The sequence below is a fragment of the Azolla caroliniana genome, unplaced genomic scaffold (assembly GCF_043228905.1).
Source record: "Azolla caroliniana isolate FFs.n. ecotype wild unplaced genomic scaffold, voAzoCaro1.0.p SCAF_11, whole genome shotgun sequence".
Lineage (NCBI taxonomy): Eukaryota > Viridiplantae > Streptophyta > Polypodiopsida > Salviniales > Salviniaceae > Azolla > Azolla caroliniana.
In genome coordinates, this window is record NW_028230446.1 from 10,138,780 (window position 1) to 10,162,430 (window position 23,651).

Consider the following 23,651-nt stretch of genomic DNA (forward strand, 5'->3'; position numbering starts at 1 on the left):
CATCACCATGATGCCTTCTTCCTTGCTCCCGTTGGCTGCCTCCATTGCGCACCGACTTGCCTCGTTCACCACGACCACGGGGCCTATGTCCCTCCATGTACAACATCTTACTGTTGGCGTGCGTACTCGTTGACGCACCCGCGTGATTCTCCTCTACAAGGAGCATCGACTGCAAGTTGAAAAACGACGACGTATTCTCCCTTGTACAAATAGTAGTTTGGAATGCTCCGAACTTCGATGCCAATCCTCTGAGGCAGATCTGCACCATTTCGCCGTCCTCAACGTTCACATCGATGGAGGTGAGGGAGTCGAAGATGTCCTTTATCTTGCAAGTGTAGTCAGCCACCGTCATGTCACATTGACGCACATTGCTCAACTCCTATTGGAGTTGGAGCTTCCTACTGTGGTGCTTGCGGTGAAAATATTTTTCAGATTTCCCCAAGCATCGTTTGACGTTCTTGCATCCCGAAAGTAGCTCAAGAGCTTTTCGCTCACACAAGATGCGAAGCAGTAGAGAACTCTACTCGCCGACTGTTCCCAGGACGGGAAGTCTTTGTGTGTCTATTCGGGTGCTGCATCATTCGCTCCATCGACATAGCTCTAGTATCCATGTCTGAGCAGGTACTGGTGCATCTTGTACGACCAAGATGCATAGTTACTTCTGTCAAGCTTCTTAGTTGGAAGCGAACTAGCCATACCTCTATCCATTTTTTTTTCCCTTTCTGTTCTTCACTGAGATTAGTTTTTTTTGTTTCGAGCTGAAGTCGGCTGGAGAGTTTCTCAACCCTCGCGCTTTGATACCATGTGAAATGTTACGTGCGGAAGCTATACGAAAAATAGAATACCGACAGAGAAAAACAAGTTTAATGGAGAGGTTAAGACAGAATGTAAGCGGGAGAGACAAAGAGGGAAAAGAACACATAAAAAACTAAATTCGAATAATGTGTAAACTATGTACATAGGATGTGCTCAAAGAGCACCTTTATACAAGTCCATACGGACTTACAGAAGTATTGACACGTACTTCAATGCTCATAACTAAGCTCCTACACTAACTCCCAAATATATTCCCTCGTGGAATATCTGTTCAACAGTCTCCCGGTTTCTGCACCGATCCGGCCTCTTGTTGCGCACCGGTTTGCGCACTAGTTTACGCATCGATCCGGTTCTGGGCTTGCACAGCCGATCCGGCCAATGTTGAGCTTGTATCTCAACAATACTTCATACATATATCTTAATTCACTAGGTGCCACCTTGGAATGTAGGGGTTGAACCCCTGACCATCTGGTCTCTATTAGGCAACCTTACCAATTGAGCTACATCCATCTCTCTCTCTCTCTCTCTCTCTCTCTCTCTCTCTCTCTCTCTCTCTCTACCTCGAGTACTAATCCTCTCAATCTCTAGTACTGCTCCTGACAGCTTCAACCCCTCTGCTCGGAAGGTTCGCAGAAGTTGGGATGTAGTCTTTGACGAATCGACGTCATGGTACGAACTCGAGCCAACTCCCCCTGAACAAATCACCATTGCTTTTGAAGAGAACCTGGACAACAACGAACAACTAATGGCATTACTTGAGGAGAGTTCGACCACAACCAGAATTAGTGGACCTCAAGAGCCTCCAAGTGAGCAAAGCATGTTATGGCCGAGTCCTAAAATGGACAAAGGAAAGGAAAAAATGCCGGAATATGAAGACGACCAATCCGATGACAATGACTCGATTCACTCACTCGACAATGAGCTTGATGGCTTTGATGTGCCTATTATGAGGACACTTGGTGTGTGTTATTCCTTAGGGCCGGACAATGGCCTAACACAGGGTGTCTACGGAAGACACTTCACTAAAGGGGTGTTACCGCAAGAAATCTTAAGACACAACGATTAAGCAGACTTAATTGGTTCCTTAAACAATACGGCATTAACTTAATACACGCGTAAGATATAACAATTAATACAGAACGGTAATCAATATGTGAAGATAAAACAAGAAGCTTATATTAATTCTCCGTTAAAGTTTTACATCTTTATATAGGTCACCGATGCTGTGTACAAAACGGTGCCAACCGGCACCTGTTCGGGACCCGTCCGGATCCAGATCGGCATACCGATTCCGGTCCATCCGTTCACTACTTAATTATAATCTATTCCGAATAACCATTCCCTTTCACATTCTGGTCTTTAACTCTTTTGCCGGCCAGGTAACACATGGCACGCCCGTGGGACAGTACCTTGTACGTCGAATCCCACTATCCGGCCCTTAGCCTTCGTCCAAGATATCCAGAATACTCTGCTCCAAGGTATCCAATGGTTCTTCGGAACTCTATTGTTGCTACTGCTGCGGTTGCTGTGGTTGCTGTTGTGGTTGTGGTTGCTGTTGTTGTGGCTGTTGTTGTGGCTCCGGCTCCTCCGACTGTTACTCCTTAGATGGCGTCTGTTCGGCTCCCGGTACCGGCGGTTCTGGCGGTGATTCCTCCGTTAGCTGCTTTGCCGGATTTGACTCCGGTTGACTCTCCCTAGCCTTGTCTCTGTCTGGTCCTTGCTTTGGTGATGGCTCCTCATCACTAAGGTTGACGGTCGCCACCTGCTTTGCGTCTTCTTTTCGTAGCCTGGTCCGCTCATAGCTTTCAAATTGGATTTGAGCATCTAGTCGATCATCGTCCAGCTGTGCTACTAGTTGTCGGACCACTGCTGATTGTTCCTCCGCTAGAGTTACAAAATCTTCGGCTAACTCATCTCTTACGGCAGTGAAGTCCTCCTTTGTTAGCATGTAGCAATCGTCGCCATCCTTCTGCAAGTTTTCTGCGTCCGCCCTTAGCAACTGGAGCTCGACTGTGTGTTTTGCCCATTTGTCCCACCATTGCGCGGAGCTTTCGTCAATCAAGCGTTTTGTCTTGTTCCTGCATGTCTGGACAATGAACTGGATCCGCTCCAATCCCATCTTCGATTTGTCCTCTGTGGCTTGTCGTTCTTCCTTCAATTGCTTGATCAGCGCCACTGTGTCCGCCTCCTGCTCCCGGTAATGTGACAATTGGTGTTGGTAGGTGTTCTACAACCTCTGCAATACCATTATCACTCTTTCCTTCTCTCATAATGTTGCTTATGGAGCTCCATACGTTCTTGTGTGGCTTCATCTAGTAGCGTGGTTCTTTCAGCCCGTTCCTCCGCTAGCGCCGTCTCCGCTCGATGCACCTCCTGCCGGAGCTCTGCCATCTTCTCATGCTGTTTCTTATGCTCTGTATCCAGGTGCTTGTAGTCCCGGTGCAGGTGCTCAAAATCATCGGTCTTCTACTTCAGCTTCTGGTTGAGTTGTCGGCGAGCGCGGTCTTCCTGATCCTTTTGTTGATAGAGTTCTTCTTTAAGTCTTTTCATTTCTGTTTCCGCCATCCGTCGTAGCTTCTCCTTTTCTTGTAGCGCCTTCTCTTTTTCCTCCTTCAGCCGGTCATATGCCTGATGTCCTTTCCGCAGATTTTCTTCTGCCCGATGGAGGTTCTCAATAGTCTTTCTTTGCTCTTCTTTTGCTGCTTTCTTCAAGTCCCGCTCTCGGGTGCGTAATGCTTCTTGTGCGGCTAGTTCATCTCTCAATTCAGCAAGCTCTTTTGCTTGCACCGTCACTATCTCCGGAACTGGTTCCGTCTCCGGGGTCTTATTGTTATGTACAGGTGCCGGTGTTTCTTTATTCTGTACATCTACCGGAGTCACCAGTGCTTGGATCGGTGGTCTGGTTAAGGCCATTTTGGCCAATTCTTCTGTGGCCAAGTCCAAGACTTGTTCTAAGCTCCGGATCCTTGCCCGGGCCGTCTCTAGTTCTCCGGTTGTGATGAGCAACCGGTCCATCTGTGCTTTCTCTTTTGCCTCTATGTAGTGTACCACTCCGACAATCTGTTCTCCAATCCACCGGAGCCATTAGCTGCCGGTGCCCTGTTGTTGCGTTTGCCCGGAGGGTTGGCTGTTGGTGTCGCTGGCCAGTGGTCGGTTTTGTCCGGTTGCGTTGAGCTGCAACTCTGTCTCTGGTTGGTGACCACTTTGCCATTCTGGTTCCGACTTCGTTGGCCGCTCCGCCTCTGATTGCGCTTGCCTTGCCGGTGGGGTAGGCGACTGTACTTCCGGTGCTTGCATTTCGAGTCTTGCCGTATCTTGACCCCCCGGTAGAGTTTGTTGTGCAGGGAGCTTTGTGACCGGTTCTATCTGAACCGGTTCCGGGTTCACCCTTGGTGTGGGATGCTTGGTGTGGGGTAGAGGCGTTCCATCCTTCTTTGGGTCTGAACGCTCCCCAGCCTGTTCGGAGGTACTTGCCTTCTAGTGCTGCTGGAGGTGCTCTAATGGTTCCTCCTCCGCTTCCTCCTCCTGAGTCCCGATGTTGATTTTTGCTGCCAAGGGTTTCGGCTCTTGTTGAACCGGTCAGTGAAGTCTGATCTTGATTGGTCGTGCCGGTGGCTCCTGCTACGTTTTCGCCTGCCTCTTTCTATTGGCACGCTCCTTTGCTGCCTGGTCCGTGTCGGCCGCCTTCCCTTTGGTTGCCTTAGAGGCCAACAACTGTTGTCGTTTTGAGGCCGTTTTCGGGGTGACTTTGGTTGTTCTTCCCCGCTTCGTAGTTTTGACGGGCTCGATAGGTGGTGCCAATAGGGTGAGCCATTGCGCAACTGCCGTCCATATCTTCCGACCCACCTTGCCTCTGATAGAATCGATGGCTGCACAGAGGCCATCCGCAATCAGTACCGGCCAGTCCACCTTCACGCCTTCATATGTTGCTATGATTAAGCCGGCCCAGTTTTGAGGCATGCACGGGGGTCGAGGGTATACATGTCCAAATTCATGGAGCACACGAGCAATCTCTCGAAAGAGTAGATCTTCGCCACCCTGTGTCCGGTAGGCCTTGCTGGCCAGAGAGTATTCCCCAAAATATTTTCGGAGCTGCTCTGGGGTAGGGTTGTCGATAGTGAAGATGCCCCTTTCTGGAAGCCCAATCAAAGCATGGATGGCTTCCTCTGAGATCAGTTCCGTGTCGATGTCCTTTACTATCTTCTCCACCTCTCGGTGCGGTGGCGCCTCCATGATGATGAGGAACCCTTCTAACCCGTGTTGCCTTAGCCACTTCTTGGCTGCTTCCGAGAGTGCTTGGTAGTCCATGGCTTCTTCGAGGTCGGTGAGCGTTGGTGAGGGGTGTGTTTGAGGAGGCTCTGTGTGTGTGGGATCGCGTCTGATGATCTTCAATCGCCTGTGCTCGTTTGTGCTCCTCTGTTCGCGAAATGTGAAGGCTTCCATGCGGTGGGAGTTTTCTTGCTGCATGTTGACGCCTTTTTTTTCCTGACTCGCGTGTGTGCACGTCGTGTACTAAAATAGAATGACGTGCCATGTGGCGGCGGTTTAATATCCTATTAATAGCCCACTACGTACCTTTTCAAAGTGCATGTTCACTCCTTGTTCTTGCATGTGTCCGTTCACCCCTCACCCATCCATGATTTACTTTGATTGATTTGATTTGATTTGATAAAAATGTTTTGGTTAATTCGCATCCGGTCTGGCTAGACCCCTATCCAAATGGTGGGACTTGCCGGTTGCGGGACTGCCTGCCGTTGCGTTGTTCTTGCTGTTTGCCGGCTCGTGCTCCCTCTTGCCGATTGCGAATTGTGTTGCCGTTTCATCCGACTTACCGATGTCCGGCTCTGTGTTGGCCTTGTTCAAATGGGTTTCTTGGCATGGGTCCATTGTATGGTTTGAGTCAGAACCCATTGACCCATTTACCTAGAACCTCGCCGACGAGTGTCCCTAACTGGTACAAAACGTTGCACTCACGCGTAATCCAGTATGGTCCGGTCCACTGAAACCGTAGCTTCCCCGACATCTTACCCATCCAGGTCTGGAATACTAGTACTGCTTACCGATTCCGAACATCTTTTTGTTCCCTTTCTGGTGACGATCCACGAACGCTTTCCTTCGCCACTACTCTAGTTCTAGGTGCATGATGTTGGCTAGCCGGTGTTCTTCCAATTCGCACAGCGCGGCTAACCAGATAGCTTCCGATTCCTTCTCATTTAGACGTTCCCGAATCTGTATTCGTAAACTCGGTACCTGGAACTCTACCGGCATCACTGCTTCCAATCCGAATGCTAGGCGAAATGGTGTTGTGCGGATACTTGTCTTATATGCCGTTCGGTAGGCCTAGAGTGAAATGTGTAGCTTTGTATCCCAATTTGTCCGGTTCTCATTGACGATTTTTCGCAGGATGTTCTGTAGTGTTTTATTTGTTGACTTAGCTAATCCGTTGGCTTGCGGATAATAGGGAGTGCTCCGTTTGTGCACCACCGCATAAAATGTCGTCAAACTTTCCTCTACTTGCCCTAAGAAGTGCCCACCTTGGTCACTTATTAGCTCTATCGGACATCCATATCAGCACCAGATGCATTCATATAAAAATTTTGCCGTGGATGCCGCGGTGTTGTCACGTAGTACTTTGGCTTCCACCCATTTTGTGCAATAATCCATAGCTACTATTACGTATCGGTTGCCGGTTCTCATTGCTGGTGGTTTGAATGGACCGACAAATCCAACCCCCATTTCTGAAATGGTTCTAACGGTAGCACGGGCTGGTGAGGCATCCTGGCTTGTTCGGTTGGTTGGCCCATTCGCTGACATAGGTCGCATTCTTTAGCATACCGAACTGCATCCTTCAATGTTGTCGGCCACCATAGTCCACTCTGCCATATATTCCTTGTCGTAGCGTCTCCGGCATAATGTCCTCCAGCCACTCTGCAGTGTGCTTCGCGCAATATTATTCCCTTTTCGTCGCTGCGCATTGCACGCTGCCATATGCCATCTGTGCCTTTGTGGTATAGTGTGCGCTTGTAATAGACAGAAGTGCCGGCTTTGAACCGCTAAGTGTTTCCTTTCATCTCTGTTCATCTCCTCCGGAGGTAAGCCGATGCTCAAAAATTGGTGCATGTTGGTGAGTTACTTGTCTTCCTCTGCGACCGTACCATCCGTTGTCGTTTTTGCTGTGACTCTAAACAGCTCTGCATCCGGAAAGTCGTCTGGGACGCCGTCACCGGTTTCGCCGGAATCTAACCGGCTCAAATAGTCTGCTACTGCATGTTGTATGTCGGGTCGGTGGAATATCTCGAACTCGAATTCTTGTAATAGTAACGTCCACCAGGCCAGCTTACCGATGAGTGATGCTTTGGACACCAAGTAGAGGAGTGTCGAATGATCTACATGAAAGGAAAGTTTCCTTCCCAACAGATAGTGTCTAAACTTGGTGACACTGTAGATCATACCCAAGGCCTCTCTTTCCATTATGGAATAATTACGTTCCGCTTGGGACAGCTTCCGGCTGGCATAATACACTGGCCGGTACCATTTCGGTTCTGTAAGTTGCATCAGCGCGCTCCCGATTGCGATGTCGGACGCGTCAACGAACACATGGAACTCTTTAGACCAGTCCGGAGGTTGCACCACCGGCGTTTGTGACAACAGTACTTTTAGTGCCTGGTAAGCCTGGTCTTCTGTGTCCGTCCATCGAAATGGTGTACGATGTACTGCGGCATGCAATGGTGTAGCCAGGTCTGCCAGATACCGGAGCATTCGGCTATGCCACCGAATTTGTCCTAAGAACCAGCTTAGTGCCTTTGTCGTGGCTGGTGCCGGTGCCTCTAGGATTGCCTTTACTTTGTCCGGATCCACTGCGATGCCGTCCTTGCTCACTATGTGGCCTAGTAACGCTCCGATGGTTACTCCGAACACGCATTTTGCCAGGTTAAGGCTTAGCCGGTAAACCCTACATTTCTCCAAACATAGTCGGAGGTGCTGAAGGTGATCCCCTTCCCGGCTATAAACAGCGAAGTCGTCCAAGAACACCTGCATGAATGCCAAAATGAATTCTCTAAATATCTCCATGATGATCTGCTGGAAGGTTGTCGGCACCGTTTTCAGTCCAAACATCATCACTACGGCAACAAAGACTCCCCATTCGGTGACAAAAGCGGTTTTCTCCTGGTCGGAGGGGTGCATCTGGATCTGATTATAGCCGCTGAAACCGTCTAGAAAACTGTACACCTCATGACCGGCGACCGCATCTAGGACTCCATCCGTGAATGGAAGTGGGAAGGCGTCCGTTACCGTAGCCGCATTCAATTTCTCGTAGTCGACGCACACTCTTATCTTACCGTTCTTTTTGGGTACTACAACTATCGGACTGAGCCATGTGGCTTTCTTTACCGGTCAGATGAAGCCCACTCTTAGCAACTTGTCGATTTCTTCTTTGACTTTTGTTGCGTAATTCGGGTTCATCCGGTAACACCGTTGCACTACCGGTTTGGCGTCTTTACTCATATGTATCTGGTGTTGATACAACTGAGGATCGAGTCCCCGCATGTCCTCGTAGGACCAGGCGAACACATCGCGAAATTCTTTTAGGAGTGTGATCATTGCCGTTTTGTTCTCCGGGGTCATTTCCTTGGCGATGTGTACCGGTCTTGTGTCCTCTATGGTACCTAGGTTTACCTCTTCTAGTTGGGATGCTTTCACACACTGCGACACTGCCATTTCTCTTTCCAGTGCCTCCTGTGCTTGCCGTAATTCCCGGATTGCTTCTTTATCGGGTTCCTCGTCGGTCCCGTCTGGTTGCAGTATGTACGGTGATACTACTTCGGCTACATCAATTTCGAATAGAGGTACAATCTTCGGATTTTCCTGTAAGTATTTATCGATCTCTTCGTCCGCCAATCCTTCCAGCATGTTGACACATTCCGCATATAGCGGCGTTGATTCCTTATCGGTTCCGAACCGTGGTTGAGTCCGTACTCGCACTTTCTCTTTTCCATGCCGGAACGTAATGATATTCTTCCTCCAGTTTTGCTTGATGTGTGTTGTTTTTAATCAAGGGCGTCCCAACAATAGAGGTAAGCTCCCTGAGCCTGTAGCTGGAAAACTACTGCAGAAATGCAAAATGTGTGACCCCCGATGGTCACTTCCAGATCACGTATGATTCCGGTCGGCCGTACGGAGCTTGTGTCCGCCATCCGAAGCCAAAATGGGCATGGTTCCCAGTCATGGATTCCAAGAGTGTTACACGTTCGGAGGCTGATCACGTTCACGCCGGATCCTCCATCGATAATCGTGTCGGGTAGCTCTTTTCCTTTCATGATGGTTGTGATTGCCGGACTGCTTGTGTCTACCACTACCAGTCCTTCCTCCAAATTTGAAACGAATGTAGGAGTTGGTGGCATGTTGGCTGCCGTCCTTCTTGTCTTCAGTTTTTCTGTGAAGTGTGGTACCAGTTGCAATAGCCGGCCTAACGGGAGCATTATTTGGCATTTTTGCAACGCCTTCCATGTTGGGTTTTCGGGCTGCCCCGGGCCGGTGAGCTCTTCGGCATTCTCCTTTTGTTGTTCGAACTCAGCCGCATTTCACTCGTTTGCCTTCTTCACCCATTCGGTTGCCTACTTCTGGATGGCTTCTTGAGTTTCCCACTCCGTGGCTTTGCCCTTTGATCTTGTAGTGACTTGTTGTATGTCTGCGACTTTCGCGTCTACCATGTTCACCGTTGGTCGCTTGTTGTAGCTCTTCGCCGGACATTGATTACTATAATGGCCTTCTTGTCGGCAATAATAGCAGTACGGCTTCCGGGTGTTGTTGGATTCGGCGTGTGTGCTTGGTAGAGGTCCTATGGTAAGTGCTTGGTTTTGGTCCGGTTGGCTGGTTGGAGCGCCCTTTTCCGGTTCCCGTGGATGACCCCCCTTTTTGTTGAAATGATGTTTCTTATTGAAATTCTTTTTGTTGCGGTAACCTTGTCGGGGCTGGTCATCATACTTGCCATAGTTGTCCCGTCGTTGGTTGTAACCAAGGGAGTGATCCCAGTTGTATCTCTCATACCGTCCATTATAGTCCCGGTATCTATCCTGTCTGTCATACCAGTCATAAGCGTCTCTTCGATCGCTATACCAGACATCTTGTGCTGGCTGGTAGCGCTCCTCTCGCCGCCAATGTTCTTCTTCTTCCTCCCGGTTGCTTCGTGGTTCAATTTGCCGGACCGGTGGTGCTTGTCGATTTAACAAGTTATACTCACACCGTTCCATTGTGTGACTTTTGGAGTGGAAGAGCAAGCATTGGGAACGCATGGTGCATTCTAGCGCCGAATGTCCGACATTCAAGCATGTTGTACATTGAATTGCTTGCTGGAAACGGAGGTCCTCATCTGTCGGTAGTGCACGCTGAAGTGCGCCCATGGTTAGCCATGAACTTGAGTTTTCCATTTCCCGAACTCGGTCGATCACTTGATCTATGCTGCTGGTGCGGAAATCAATGATGGTGCACACCGTTCGTAAGGGTTCCCGGAGTGCTGCTAAGAATATGGCCTTTGTTTCTTCCTCCGGTGGTGTCCGGCTGAGCGTGTGGATCCGCTGGAACCGGATGACAAACTGTTGAATGTTCTCTGTTGGTTCTTGCCGGATACTGTAAAATAAGCCTACCATTTCCCGCTGGTCCATCTCCTTGTGAAAGAAATGCAAGAATTTTGTCTTTAATGTTTCAAACATTGTCGTGAAGATTTTCGGCAATAGTGTGAAAATCCCATAAAACGTACAAAATCGAGTATGAATCACGTAATACAATAATTGTGAAGATAACATTTTTAATATCTAAGTACAAAATGATGGAGGTTTCGAATGCACTTTATTACACGATAAAAGGACAACTAAATGTCAAGATATGAGGGTATAAAGTTTGTGAAAAGAAAAGAGAAAATTGTGAGATATCCCACATAGGCACGACAAATACGGCTCTCATCATATATAAGGTGGAGCAAAAGATATTATCTTTGTGTCTATGTGTGGAGCATAGAGAGTTCAAGGTAACTTGAACTTAGAGTGGAGGTGGCTAGCTACTCGAAAAGGGTTTTGGCCAACCAAAACCGGACCAGCGATGGAGCCGGTGATCCGACGGCGGCATCCGACCGCAATCCGGCGGCGGCATGCGGCACCGGTATCCGGCGGCGGCATCCGGCGTCGGCGTCGACATCCGGCGGCAGCACCGGTATCCGGCGTCGACATTCGGCGGCGGCACTGGCATCCGGCGAACCGACGACTAGATAAAATAAATATATAAAAATATATACATATTTACATATATACAAGGAGGGCAAGTATGGATTCAAACCTTGCACCTCCAAGTTAGGAGTCAAATGGCTTACCATTAAGCCATGGTATTTAGTTGAAATTATATTTCTATCATTGTACTTTTACATGTAAATTCTCATCCATGAGTGCTAAAATGAGTGACATGGTTAGCATGCACCACATGTAATACTTAAGCGCCAAATGGCAAACATGCAATTTATGCATGTCTTGTACCCTCACATGCATCATATGCATGAGAGCATCTATAAAAGAGGGAAGGGGGAGGAGAAAAACACGGGGTTTTTTTATGAAAATTAAGAGGAAGAAATTCGTTATCAAATTGATCGTGTAAACTCAAATTCTCTCTTTTCCAATCTATCTTAAGTACTTTCTCGCCAAAGCTTGTATTGACTCTAAATCCTTCTGGTCCAGAACCCCGGCGGTTCCGCCTCACGATCCGCGCGTAGTGACGGATCTTCACGACATAATCAAGTGGTGAACCCGACGTGAACGAGGCGGTAGGAAGGATCAAGTCGAGATTAATACTTGGAGATGGCGTCCTCAAGCAACCAAGCAGGAGAGCTCGAAAGGATGATGCTAATCGTCGAGCAAATGATGAGATCTCGGGACAACGACACGAGCGTGGAGAAGGCTGTCGATCGTGTCGTAGAGCTCGAGGGCCAATTCGATGGAAGGAACGTTACGAAGTTCCTTGATGCATATAAGAGGGAGATGAATCAAAGGGACGTGTCCGAGGCACATCAAATCGCAAGCTTCAAGAGAGTTGTCGCCAACAACATCCAAAGACGCGTCATCGAGCTTCAAGAAGGAAAGACAACATGGTCCGAGTTCGAGAAAACGATACTAGCGGAGTTCGTGACTGAAGACTCAACGAGGATGACTCGACATGCCCTGATGAAGTGGATAGAGAAGAAGAATAAGAAGATGAGCGTCTCGAGGGTGTACGACGAATTCGACCAGATGTTTAGTCGTCTCCCCAATACGGACCAAGTGTTTCTTGAAGAGGACAAGACTTTGTACTTCTTGAAGGCCGTGGACATAAAGGATAGACGGGAGTTGGGGACTCTTCTCGAAGATGATACCCAAGCAAATGGGCTCGTAGCAGACTGGATCGCGGTGAAGCGGGCATGCAATAGGCTCGACAAGCGTCGCCAATGGGTTGATGACACCGACTTGACGGGACCGACTACCACGGAGAAAGCAAGACCGCCGAAAGTAGCTGAGCCGCTGAGACAAAGTAACGTGGAAGAAAAGAAGATTGATGACGACATCATTGAAGAGCTAGCGAAGAAGTTCGAGAAGGTCACTCTAGCCAACATGAATCGTCGGGGCCCTAAAGGAAAAGAACCCTTTAGATGCGCAATAGCATGGACCACATGAGAAGGGATTGTGCAAGCCTTCGAGAGGCGATTCGACAAAATATCGTATACATAGAGGACAACATGATCTGCTCAAGCGAGACTAGAAGACCCCTATGGGTGAATTTCGGAAGAGGAGGAATGAAGAGATCTATGGAGGATGCCGATGCGACTCATGTGGATGCGATGCACTATGGTGCGTCAGCCGAAATAAGAGTCGGGAAAGACAAGACTGAAGCTGCTAGAGCGGGAGCAAAGTTTTGGACTTCCGTTCTCGAATATGAGAAGAAGGGAAAAGTCACATCGAACGAGGTAGAGCTTGCAGACCGAAGCGTTCAAAGCATAACCGGGTGGTCGTGTTAAGAGTCTATTACTAATCAATAGACCAAATCAAGTAAAAAGGAAGAAAATAGATTGGATAGAAGAACCCGTTCCACCCGACCACCCCCGAGCTATGATCTAGACATAGCCAACCTACCACCGACGTCCCATACCGCCGGATATTAGGATGACTAATACCTTGGAAGAGATAAACACGATCGTCGAGACGAAAGCCTAGCCCGCACCACCGGTGTCTACGACAGCAGCCTTCCGACGTGATGATCTCTATGAGGGTAGCTAAGCCTCATATTTATACCTTTTCCTAGGCCCCTTGAATAGATGTGCCTTTCTAAAAGGCTCTCTATTCATTGGTTGTCTAAATCATGATAGTGCATGCACATATCATTCATTCTATCCAATCATTAGTCCCCTTTTTAATAATAGTGAACATACCCTTCACTAATGTAAATATTAGTGACCTACCCTCACCAACGTTATGTGTACATAACATACTCCCCTACTTCAAAAGATTGCACTCTTGCAATATAAAGTGAGGAAATTGTGCCTTAAGCGAATGCTCGCGTTCCCATGTGGCATCATCAATAGGTTTATCCATCGATTTGATCTTGAATAGCCGAATCTCTTTAGAACGTAAACGTTTAGTACGAGAATCAAGAATTCGTTCAGGAACATGAGGTTTGTAAGAAAAATCCTCTAATGTTACAAGATCTTGGATTGTGATGGTGTTATCACCAGAGCCTAAAAATGGTTTTAGACGACTGACGTGAAAAACAGGATGAATACCAACGTTACGAGGTAAGGCAAGGTGATAAGCAGATGACCCAACTCGCTTAAGGATTTCAAATGGGCCACAATATCGTGGGGCTAACTTAGCGCACTTGCCCGTAGATAATGACGTAGAATCAGTCGGGACACGCAAAAAAACTTTTTGACCAATAGTAAATGCACGAGGACGTCTATCCTGATCAGCATAAAATCGAGCACGATCTTGAGCTGTCTTGACATTTTCTTTGGCAATATGCAACATTTGGTTCATGTCTTGCAAAAAATTGCGTGTACTGTCTAATGTATCACGATGAATCGTGACATCAACTGGGGCACGTGGCTGAAAACCATACATCAACATAAAAGGACTATATCCAGTGGATGTATGTTTAGAGCTATTATAGGCAAATTCTAAGATAGGAAGGTATTGCTCCCACTTAGAAGGGGTTTTTGCTACATAAGCTCGAAGCATGTCCTCAATAATTTGATTAACTCGTTCAGTTTGTCCATCAGACTGAGGATGATCTGCGGAACTCATGCTCAACGTAGTTTCTAGTTTCTTAAAGACCTGAGTCCAAAAGTCACTAGTAAACTTGGAATCTCGATCACTAACAATATCCATCGGTAATCCATAAAAACGAAATAACTCATCAACAAATTGATAAGCCAACTATTGAGCGGTTACCGTGGTTTTTGTAGGAATAAATCTAGCTAATTTTGTTAGCCTGTCAACGACAACCCATATGGCATCATGACCCCTCTGTGTACGAGGTAAACTAACAATAAAATCCATCGAGATACTTTCCCATTTATTGTTGGGAATATCTAAGGGATGTAAAAGACCAGCAGCTTTAAGTCGTTCCGACTTATTAATCTGACATTGTAAGCATTGAGTTACGTATTTATGCACGTCAGAGCGCATCTTAGGCCAGAAAAAAGTACACGAGATGAGAACGAGTGTGCGTTGTATTCCAGGATGACCAGCAGATGGTGCATCATGACATTCATGAAAAAATTTCTGTTTAACATTTGGTAAATCTGGAACACAGACCTTTCCACTACGGTAGAGCAAACCGTTTGTAATGTGAAAGGTCGCCTTCGAGGGTAGGGTGCTAGTATCGGCATCTAAACCAGATTCGGCTTTCGTCCAGTATTTTGAGAAATAACTGTCATCAAGGTATTTCCCTCGAAGGTGATCTAAAAGATCAGATTTTATTTCCGTGAAGCTAAGCATGTTAACTTGTTTAATGCGACTAAGAGCATCAGCAACGGTGTTCATAGAACCCTTGCGATATCGTATGGAAAAATCAAAATCTTGCATAAGGTCAGCCCAACGGCCTTTACGACCAACAAGATCGGGCTGGTCACAAAAATACTTTAATGATTGATGGTCTGTTGTAACCACAAATTTATTTCCATAGAGATAGTGCCTCCATGTTTTAAGTGCGTGTATCACCGCAAACAACTCTTTCTCTTGAACCGAATACCTAGATTGAGCAGCATCAAGCTTCTTACTTTCAAAAGCGATAGGGTGACCACCTTGATAAAGAACGGCACCAATAGCATAATCACTAGCATCGGTTTCAATTGAGAAAGGCTTAGAAGGGTCTGGTAATAGAAGAGTGGGAGCCTGACACACATGCTCCTTGAGTGTCTCAAATGATTTGTCAAGTTGTTCATTCCATGAAATTGGTTTGACAGACTTACGTGGATGACCTTTTAAAAGGTCAGTTAATGGCGTAGTCAATTTGGAATAGTTACGAATTGATTTTCGTAAAAATCCAACAAACCCTAAGAATGATCTAAGTTCACGAATATTACAAGGAATGGGCCAAAGTTTAACCTTTTCAATACGAGAAGGTTCAATTTCAACGCCATTTTCTGTAATTAAATGACCTAGGTACACAATAGATTTTTGGAAGAAGTCACATTTTGAATGTTTTGCATAGAAAGAGTTGTCACGCAACTTTCGCAAAACAAATCGAACATGTTGAACATGATCTTGCAAGGTACGGCTATATATCAAAATATCATCCAAGAAGACGACAACAAAATCACCGAGTTGATCTCGGAAAACATCATTCATCGCTTGTTGGAATGTGGCTGGAGCATTAGTCAACCCAAACGGCATGACTAAAAACTCATAATGGCCATAGCGCGTACGAAAAGCGGTTTTAGGAATATCATCCTCGGCGATGCGAATCTGATGATAACCAGTTCGTAAGTCAATTTTCGTAAAATATCGAGCCCCGTGCAAACGATCAATCAAATCATCGGCACGAGGTAATGGATATGCATTCTTAATTGTCATTTTATTCAAACGGCGATAATTGATACACATTCGCCACAAACCTTCCTTCTTCTTGACTAATAGAACTGGCGCACCCCAAGGTGATTTACTATACCTAATGTGGCCCATACTCAAGTATTCCTTAAGTTGTTTAGCGATCTCATCCTCTTCTAATCGACTAAGTCGGTAAGGTGGAATGCTCACAGGAGCAGCCCCAGGGATGAGTTCAATTTGATGGTCCACATTACGTTTAGGTGGTAAAGTAAGCGGTAATTCAGTAGGAAACACATCTTGAAAATCCTCTAAAATAGAGTCGAGTAATCGTTGCTCAAAATGTGGTAATTGTGTGGCGTCAATATTAAAATAATAAAATTGAACCGCAGGATCAATTACACACGAATAAATTAATGAACTAGAATACTCACTTAAAGATTTAGAAGACACAAGTGAATGAGAAGGAAGTTTGGAACATTGAATAAAATGTTTACAATTATTAAGTTCAAATGTGATTGAGTGATTAACCCAATCAATGGACAAAGAAGGGTTTTTATTAAAAAACCAAGGATATCCTAAAATGACATCTGCGGATTGTAATTTCATAACTTGAAAGTCAAGCTTCTCCAAATAAGTATCTATTTGAATTGGCAGTTGACAAACAATGCCACTGATGTATTGAACGTTTCCATTTGCCATGTGAACTTGATAGATATGATCACTTGCGTTTATGTGGAGCTCCATTTGCTGCACAAAGTGATCATTAAGAAAATTGTGAGAACTACCGGAATCAAACAAGAAATGTGCTTGTGTTCCATTGATATATCCGACTGCTCGGAGTAAATCATTAGGTCCAAGTAGATGTGAAGGAAAAGTGCATTCACATAAACTTAAGTGATTGGTATGAACTTCAACAATATCAAAAGACTCACCTGTGTGACTCGTAGATTTGTCTTGAGGAGGGGTGTTCATTGACTTCCTCTCAAGACGACGACAGGTATCCTTTGTGTGGCCCCGCTTCTTGCAATATGCACAGAAGAGGTTCGGTTTCTTTGAGTCGCGGTCAAGAGTGTCACTGGATTGCTTACGTTTCCCAATGAACTTGACATTCGGAGTTTTGGCGAACTCAGGTTTATTGTGGTCTTTCTTGGAAGTCCTATGGTATCGCAGCACAATGTTGACGGCTTCCTCGAAAGTTGTGGGGTCCTTGTCATGGACAATCCAATGATAATCCCCATTGGGAATACCATTCAAAAAACAAGCGACAAACCATTTCTCACCCGTAAGTCCCGATTTTTGGATCTGGGTCCGAGCGTGATGCACATAATCCTCGAGAGAGGTAAATGGCTTACTAGACAATGTGAGCAAGTGTTGCGCTTGTTCGGTTTGAGAAGGTGGCTGCAAGAATTGTTTCTTAAAAACATCAACGAAACCTTCCCAAGTTGTGGGTAAGTTTTTTGCGGTCCTTAGGCCACGCCACCAAGCAGCAGCCCGGCCACCTAACTCACGACCGACATAACCAATTTTTACTGCATCGGGCTTGGGATGAAGCTCAAAGTGAGACTCCCAACGACCAAGCCAAGTGCTAATGGCCTCCTCGGTTCTTTCTTTCTTATCTCCCTTGAAAGGCGTGACTACGAAGGAAGGTTCACCTTCTTTCTTGGACTCAATAGTTAATTCTTGGAATTTCTTTTCCAATGCCATATTGGCCTGTCTCATTTCGGCCAATTGATTCAAGGTAGTAGTGAGCAATTGCTCAATAGTGATCTCAGCTTGTGTGCGAGATGCGGATTGGGGTTGAGAGGTCTCATTTGGAGAGATCGTTCCAACTGCGTTCAAAACTTGTTCCATGATGCACGTTGTGGGTATGCAATAAAATAAGGAGGTTCAGAAAATACACAAGCAAAATGAATGCTTGAAATTTTGATTGAAAGAACTTTATCCAAGAAAGTATCTCATGTCTTTACCCCTCTAGACATATGAGATGTGATTCGAGATCCGATAACTATGGTAACACTATGGTGTTTTAAAAACCATGGGGGAAAACATAGCTAAGATGTATTTCTCGGATCTCTATCTTGAGTAATCATGGCGGCTCCCCGAGGCTCAACCATGGTTCTTACATCAATGAAATTTCCTAGATAGCCTTATATTAATGCCAAGCCATCATGTATTATATGGTCGAGAAAGTGTATTACGTGAAAAAACAAGTGCACTCACAAGTAATATTCTAGTCTTGCGAGCAATAAGCAAACGTGATGATAAAATGATAAAATAAGGCACTACTCATAAGAGTTAAGTAGTGACGAAAACAAGGGTAAAAAAAAAAGAACCCATGTGTTACCTACGAAAAAAACAATGTCCCAAATAAATGGGAAGTGCAAGGTATGCACATATACATCCCAATATGATTGTTATAACTTGCACAATTGTGACATAAGCCACAAATTGATACAAGTGATGACAGTGTTGTGCGCAAAGATGTAATACTCAAATCCATGAGTAAAACATCAATAAGGGAACTCATATGGTTTTACTCGTTTTCTAAGGCTTGATGATAAGAGTTAAACCTAGATGACCCGTTGAAAAAAAATCGTTCAACAAGCCACTCCATACGAAAAAAATAGTCTACACGTAAAGGTTACATTAAAATAAACGATGTAAATACTTTATACACGAAAAGGAAGTGGAAAAAGGAGAGTTAATTGTGGGCGGGTAAATAATAATTACTAGAAAATCATATAAGTGAAACAATACTTATGAAATTAAAATTTAATTAGAATAATCAACAATTAGGTGTATGGAATCAAACATGCCCTAAGATACGAAACCCTAGGGTAGTTGACATGCACCTCCTCAAGACCACCACATATCCCTAGAATCGGCCAAGTAATGGCTAATTAAAGAGGAAAGTGGCATAGGTAAGTGACATATACCCCGTCAAGGCCACATCATCCCTTAGAATCGGCCAATTGATGGCTAATTAAAAAGGAAAGTGGCATATGTAAGCTACATATACCTTGTCAAGGCCACAACATCCCATAGAATCGGCCAATTGATGGCTTAATAGAGAGTAGAGTGGCATAGGTAGGCAACATACACCTCGTCAAGGCCACATCATCCCTTAGAATCGGCCAAGTGATGGCTCAATAGAGGGGAAGAGTGGTATACTCAACATCATATGCAAAACGGCCATGAGATAAGCGTGTGCGATTAGAGCAAACACGCTCGACCCAATGCACAAGAATAATTATTATCGTAAGAGTTCAAGAGAGGAGAGAGTGGGATATATATCGCAATATGCAAAAGGCCATGAGTTGAGCGTGTGCGATTAGTGCAAACACGCTCGGCCCGATGCATAATAATAAGTAAAATCGTAGCGTAGTAGGAGGTAGAAAGAAAGAGAATAAAACGTAATACCAATTTGATTCGACCATAAAGAACGCATAATAGAAAAAGAGAAGAGATCAAAAAAGAAGAATACCGGGTTTAGAGTGTTGTTTTGATCCTGAGAAGAGCATGACGAGCCTTGTTAGATCCCCCTCGCTCACACGCAAAAAACATCAAAACAACAAAAAAATTGTTAGTAAAAGCTCTGATACCACTGTTAAGAGTCTATTACTAATCAATAGACCAAATCAAGTAAAAAGGAAGAAAATAGATTGGATAGAAGAACCCGTTCCACCCGACCACCCCCGAGCTATGATCTAGACATAGCCAACCTACCACCGACGTCCCATACCGCCGGATATTAGGATGACTAATACCTTGGAAGAGATAAACACGATCGTCGAGACGAAAGCCTAGCCCGCACCACCGGTGTCTACGACAGCAGCCTTCCGACGTGATGATCTCTATGAGGGTAGCTAAGCCTCATATTTATACCTTTTCCTAGGCCCCTTGAATAGATGTGCCTTTCTAAAAGGCTCTCTATTCATTGGTTGTCTAAATCATGATAGTGCATGCACATATCATTCATTCTATCCAATCATTAGTCCCCTTTTTAATAATAGTGAACATACCCTTCACTAATGTAAATATTAGTGACCTACCCTCACCAACGTTATGTGTACATAACAGGTCGGATCCGGTGGACGACAACACCATACTCGCAGAGGTGATGTGCGACAACCACGAGGTGTTCGTCGAAGAAAAGAGAAAGAGAATAGAAGAGCAAGGGCCATCAAAAAGACATGAAACAAGGAACGCGAAAAAGAAGGACGATGCGGAGACGAGTCGACCTTTACAAACGGAGGAACGAGAATCAAGCCGAAAAGGGGAGCCGAGCATACGAGTTGAAGAAACGGTTCGGCCCGTGAAGGTTGGTGTCGAAGACCCCGCTCGGAGGACAAGGACCATACCTACCTATAAGCTAAGGTCGGACATAGAGCAGACGACGGACCTAAAGAAGATTCTCGAAGAACGAGTTCTTGATAGCCACGTAACTTTGTCCTTGAGGGAATTGCTTGGCATTACGAAGAAGGAGTTCCATGACACGATCGTGGACCTTGTAAAGAGAAAGAGACAACAATCGGATGAGGAAGAAGAGAAGCCGCAAAAAGCAAAAATGAATGCCATAACGATGGCAAGAGACGAAATCGATGAAGATATGGTGGACAGCCACTACACTCGACCTCATTGGGCACGAGCGACAACGGAGACGCCGGTGAAGATCGGGGAGAAGAAAGAGACCGTCGTAGCCTTGATCGACCACGGCTCGGAGATCAACCTCATGTCAACCGACTTCTACAAAAAGGGAAGATGGCCAATCAATACAAACCACGGATGGAAGATTCGTGCGGCAACAAAGTCTATGGAGGACTTGTACGGAGCTTGTCCCAATGTCAAAGTCACGATCGGGGATGTGGAGATGGATCAACACTTCTTCGTACAAGAATCGGCGTCGCATCCTGTCATCCTAGGGCAACCTTATATCACATCATCTCGGATGGAGACCAAAGTGTTCGATAATGGAGCAGCCTTCGCACGAATAAAGAGTCTTGACAACCAAAGATCGGTCCAATTCCTAACAGTGCGAGCCAATCATGAAAGGAATCGAGATAGTCTCGGAGGCGAATCCTCGGATTTTTAGAGTGGACTATTGAAGCATGGGGCACAAATAGTCCGAGCAATCACAAGACCCCACAAGAAAGAAGAGCGCGTGGATTGCAAGGAGAAGCAACATGTGTCACACCTAGTGGCGCATGTAAACTAGTACTACCCGACAAGAAGCACAAGCACCGGATACAAGAATTCGAGAAGATGTTGAAAGAAGAGAACATAATAGAAGAAGGGGAGTTCGTGACTCATATTATGGAAGAAGCCTCATTTAACGACACCATCGGCAAAATCGAGGATGTCGTGGACTTGAGCAATCTTCACAACCAATGCGTGATTTCGGTTAACTCCGTCAACATGTACGCTATCATCGATGAATACCGTCGTGGCATCTCGATGAAGGAAGCTGACATCAACACGAAATATAAAACGGTGGATAAGAAGATCAAACCAGTTGCGGTTCCGCTACCGGAAGATAGCTGGCAAAAGACGAAGGAAGTCGCTAACGATCCAAGCTTAAGAGATCGGAAGAAGATAGGTCATGACTTCACCAAAGAGACGAAGGGGAAGCTACGAGTTGGAAAGGAGGATTTCCTTCTCCCTGAAGAGGAGCAAATTTTTCGCGATATGCTTGAGAGACATGGGAAGGCTTTCGCATTCTTCCCACGAGAAATCGGATGCGCCGACCCAAAGGTTATAGAGCCAATGGTGATCTTCACGGTGCCTCATGTGCCTTGGAACTTGAAACCGATACCGGTTCCGAGAGCACACCTTCCGAAGCTGATCGAGCTCTTAAAGGAGAAGGTGAGTATGGGAATTCTAGAACCGTCGAATGCTCCTTATTCCAATAGGTGGTTCACAGTGCCGAAGAAGAATGGATCATTGCGATTCATCCAAGATCTTCAACCCGTCAACAAGGTGACAATTCGAAATGCCGGAATCGGTCCGAGCGTGGACGAATTTGCCGAAGCGTTTGCAGGCCGGTCCATCTACTCCATTGGCGATCTCTACTCCGGATATGACCAATTCCAGTTGGCGATCGACAATCGGGACATTACAACCATGAGGACTCCGATCGGGCTTGTGCGGATGTGTACCTTACCCCAAGGCGCAACGAACTCGGTGGCTCATATGGTGAATGCCATGAATAAAGTCTTGAAGGATTGCATTCCGGACATCACGATGCCATTCTTGGATGATATTTCGATAAAAGGATGTTCGAATGAGGAGAAAGATGAATCGAAAGATAAGGAAGGTTGTAGAAAGTTCGTTGCGGATCATATGAAAGATTGCGAGAAGGTGCTTCAAAGGCTCGAAGATGCGAATTTGACATTTTCGGGAGAAAAATCCGCATTCGGGCAACCGGAGATCTTGGTGGTAGGTCACTTGTGTGGAGCATACGGCCGGAAGCCCTCGCCATCCAAAGTGAACGCAATCCAAGACATGAAAGAAGAATGCGAAAACCAAACGGAGGTTCGAAGGTTCCTTGGAGCGTGCGCGTTTTATCATATATGGATTCCTCACTACACTCATGTCGCCGAACCGTTATATGGACTACTAAAGAAAAGAATAAAGTTCGAATGGCGAGACAAGCACACAGAGGCGATGCGAAGATTAAAGAAACTGCTTCTTGAAGCTCCGGCACTAAGGAAGGCCGACTATGCTGAAGGGAAACCAATTTACGTGACCGTAGATACGAGCCCAACCGGAATCGGGTGGGTCATCAATCAAGAAGGTGAAGATAATGCGCGATATGCCGTCCGGTTCGGAGCAAAGGTTCTCAGCGAACGACAACAAAGATATGCCCAAGTCAAGCGGGAACTTTGGGTTATTGTGTCGGCAGTGAAGACGGACAAAGATTACCTGATCGGGTCAGAAGTGATAATAGAGACAGATTGTCTCCCAATTCTCGGAATGGTCTCGGGATGTGCGACCCCAGATCTTGCTATGCTAAGGTGGATCGCCTACATCAAGTCTTTAAACCCAGAGATCCGTCACATCGCAGGGAAGAAGAACGCCATGGCTGACACGCTCTCGAGGGCAAGATTTTCAAATGGAAGTAACATGGTTTCGGAAGATGAAGATGTCGCCCTCGACTTCTTCAAGATGGCTCGATTGTCGGCAGAAGACCAGGACACGCAAACCCTCCACGCCTTCAACAAGAACGAGTACGAAGGAGAGTGGTTACTCATCGGTAGATTCCTAAGAACATTGACAACAGATGCTTCGTTGACAAAGGAGGAGGCCCTACGAATCCGAAAGAAAGCTTACCGATACTTCTTGAAGGGAGGATTCCTTTGGCGACATCCAAAAAGAAGGACAGGAATACCACGACGAGTGGTGGTAAAGAAAGAAGAGCAAGAGACGCTGATGACCGAATTCCACGAGAGTGCTTGGGCAGGTCATAGAGGAACATGGGCGACGTTTGAAAAATTGAAGGAGAAGTACTGGTGGCCAAGCATGTACAAAGATGTACTCCATTTCGTGTCCACATGTGAAACTTGCCAAATATATTCAAATATACGTCATCGTGATGAGTTAAAGCCGACATACCCACTCACCATTCACTTCAAATGGATGGTGGATCTGGTCTCGATGCCAATGGGAGTGGGACAAATGAAGTACTTAGCGCTCGCAAGGGAAGACTTGACAAATCAAGTGGAAGGACGAGCCTTGACAAATAAGACGACTTCAGCCGTTTGTAAATTTTTACTTGAA